Raw genomic sequence first — 3,770 nt, forward strand, 5'->3', positions numbered from 1 at the left:
TGTCCTGGCATCATCAGGGCAGGCAGGGTGGACGCCAGGTCCAAGGCCCAGTGTCACTCATGCAGGCTAACGTCCAGCCCACCTGATTGATCAGTAGCCTGAGAACACATTTCCATGGGCTTCCATGAGAAAATACCCTAAATTCAGGGTGGGGACGAGTGTGTGGGCAGTGCAGGGTGCACCATAAGCCGGCTGCACACCATCGTTTCTGGCCCCAGACATGTGGCCCCCACCTCCACCTGACCTGGAGCCCACTCCCCTCTTCCCACTGGATGACCGCACATCAGTGCTTCCTCCTCCCTGAGCCTATATCCTTACCCGTTCAATGGGGCTCCTTTCCATAAGGCCCAACACAGAGGGCCACATGAGGGTCAGTGAGAAGCCAGTACTTGGCAGAGCCTGGTGTACATTTATCAAATGTTTCACTCCATTCTCACCACCCTTCAGGGACCTGCGGGTTGATGCACTAATAAGGAAACTGAGGCTCAGGGGGCAGTGGAACTTGCTGCAGGTCACAGGGCAGCAGGTGGCAAAGTCAGTGTGTGCACCCATTCTGGCTCAGGGAGGCACCTCTCCATGGCACCCAGCCCAGCAACAGCAGGTGTTTAATACGTGCACATGCCCCACCCATCTCTCCCACTCCTCACCCTCATGCCTGGTGTAGGCCCTGGCATGCAGTCGGCACTTAATAAATGGCCGCTCAGTGAAAGCCCAGTATGCACGTGGAGCTCTGTGCACCTTTGCTGAAGGACAGAGAGGGGGCAAGTGGGAGGTGAGGGCACGGGTCGGTGAGGCCCGGGCGTGCCATCTGCCGGGAAGCCAGCCTCCAACCAGTGTTTTTCTTTCTCCCCAGCTCCCTGGGGGCCCAGGATGCGTGCAGAAGCCATGTATTTTCCTTGAGCCTCCCTCCTTGGCCCCGGAAAGACGATTCCCAGAGCCAGCCCTGGCCCCAGGCACTCATTTTCCCGGATCGAAAGGGCCCTGCCAGCTAGGCCTGACTGAAGCTGCACGAGGACCATTTGTCAGCTGTCCAGGCTTCCGCTGGTGTCACTTTGACAGCCCAGCTCTACAGGGGCTTGGATATCCTCTGCCTCCTTGCCCAGAACCCCAGCCCTGACCCTTGGTGAATGGGTGAATGAATGAATGAATGAATGAACAAATGAAACGAAAAGAGAGAGAAACATGCCAGGGGGTCGACAAACTGCCCCAATCACTTTCCCAGCCCCAACTGCATGGGGCCCTGGACCAAGGCAAGGATCTCTGGGGCTCACAGTCCAAGTGGGAAACAGAGAAGGAAACTGGCAAAGTGCTGGGTTTGTGGAAGCCCAGGAGAGCCTGACCCTGACCAGGGGGAGGCTGCCTGGGGTGGGCGGCTTCCTGGAGGAGGTGATCCCTGCACTAGGTGTTGATGGAGGAATAGGAGCTCATTAGAAAAAAGGGGGGTGTACCAGGAGGGGTACAGCATGAGCAAGGTCCAGAGAGCTGTCCCCATCATCACGAAGGGAAGACTCGGCCCAAATGAACATGATGTGGGTGCTGGGTGGGCCCTGAGGCTGGCGGCCTGGAGTTTGGGCGGGTGAGGCTCTCTGCACCTGCGTGGATGATGTCCTGGGGTGAAGACAAGAGAAGCTGGGGAGGAGGGAGGACAGAGAGAAGAAAGGCTAAGACTTCACCACTGGGGGGCCAAGGTGTGTGGGCCCCAATGTCCGGAGGAGGGAAAGGGGGTCAGATTTGGGGAATATTCAGAGTTGGAACTGCAGGGCTTGGTGACCGCGCTGCGGGGTAGTTGGGTCAAGGGCCTTGGCCAGAAGCCTGGTCTGTGGGTAAGGGTGAAGGGTAGGGCCCCCACCCCCACCCCAGAAAAGCATATCTGGGCCTCTTCTCTGCCTCCTGCCCCTCTCCCCATTCCTGCTCATCCCAGTTAGATGTCTCTGTCCTCCCTAAACCCTGTCCCGTATTCATCTTTGCTTGGACCATCCTCTCCCCCGAAAGCCCCTCCCTCCACGAATCTGCCCAGGCTTGGGAGCCATTCTTTCCTGCCTCCCTCACCCCCCAGCCACCATCCAGGTGGCTTCAGACTGCAGTTCTGTGCCCTGCGCAGCCCCCACACACATTTTCCCTCACTCTCCTCCTCCTGAGCTGGAAAGGGGAGGCCTGCAGTCCAAGCCTGAAGTCCATGCCTGGCTCGACCCCTCAGCCCACTGACCCCATCCTCCACCCAAAACAACTCAAATTCCAGTGCTTCTCACATGTTCCTGGGTTTCCTGATCTTTTTGGTGGACTTTTCTTCCCCTCTATGCCCAAATTTGAACAACCTTCCAAGGCCAGTTCCAATGTCTCCTCCAGGCAGCCTGCCCAGACCACCAGCCAGATGGAAGATCGGCCTACCTGACCTCCCTCAATGGCAGATCTAACTCTCTTGTTGCTCTTGACACTGTCCACCTGGTAACCCCTACCCCTGGAACTTCCTGGCTCCACCTGGGTCAGAGGCCCCTTAGATGGATGAGTCCAGCTCTCATTCTTTATTTTCCACAGCCCCCATCCTGCCATCCTGGCCCTTGTCTCTCAGGTCCCTCTTGCCTTGCCCATGAGCACAGAGGCTTCCTGCAGACCACGGCTATGTCTGTGTGGTTCCCAGCACCTGCCACCGTGGGTACAGAGCACAGAGATGTCGGCAGGACCAAAGCCAAGCTCTGGTGAGGGAATCCCACCGCCCTCAGCAATAGCAGGACATGGCCCCATCAGTCTCAGGAGGGGCCGCTAGAAACCCAAGACCCTATCCTTGCACAAGCTCTGTGCTTGTGCCCTGCAAATGCCAACGGGCCCTTCTGTGTACTTGGCTATTTTTCCCTGTTACTGGGGACCAGTGTGATTCCCCCAGATTGCGAGGTGGTTGAGGGTCAAGTCAGGTCCATTCCACAAATATGCATTGAGTACCAACTGCATGCCCAGCCCTGTGCTGGGCTCTGATTGTGTTCTAGGGTCCACCTCCTCACCCACCAGTTGGCTGAAGGGGGCTCACCTTGATGGAGTCCCCATTCCCTGGGGTTGAGGGCTGGGGAGGGTCTTGGCGACCATCCTGTGTCACCCTACTAGGAGTCTGAGGCCCAGAGAGGGACAGCATGCTGCCTAAGGTCACACAGCAGCCCAGGAAGTGGGGGAGCCCAGGCCTGACATTCTGAAATGATTGACGTGAGATCATAGGTCTGGGGGCCACACAGAGTCCCAGAGATGGGGCTCAGAGACTGAGACCAAGTCAAGTCCAGACTCTAAAACTGGCCAGTGGGGTGACCTTGGACCAGTCAAGGGGACTTTCCGTGTCTCAGTGTCCCCACTTTGCAAAATGAGGATAATTGCTCTGATATGGCCATGCTCCTGGGAGGCAGGCCTGGCCCCAGTACACGGGGTCGCTGAACTGTGCTTTATGCCCACATATGTGACACACACCACACACAGGCTCTTTGCGGGTGTATGCAGGTTTGGTCATCCATGAGTCCCTATGCCTGTGTCCCTGGGCATGTACCTGGACTTATGTAGAAATGCGGTTCCCATGAGTGTGAGCATGTGTGTGCACCTGTGTGTGTGTCCGGACTTGTGGCCAACGCAGCTCATGCTTTCAAACCTGCCTCTCTACCAACCTGGACTTGCCCCTCTTTTAAAAAACACACAGTTTTTCCTACAATTCATCAGTAAAAATTAAAAGTACAGACGTTTCTCTGAAGAAGGTATAAAAATGGCCCCTGAGCACACCAAAAGATGCTCAACATCAC

This window comes from Vicugna pacos, chromosome 2 (assembly GCF_048564905.1).
Source record: "Vicugna pacos chromosome 2, VicPac4, whole genome shotgun sequence".
In the NCBI taxonomy this organism is placed as follows: Eukaryota; Metazoa; Chordata; class Mammalia; order Artiodactyla; family Camelidae; genus Vicugna; species Vicugna pacos.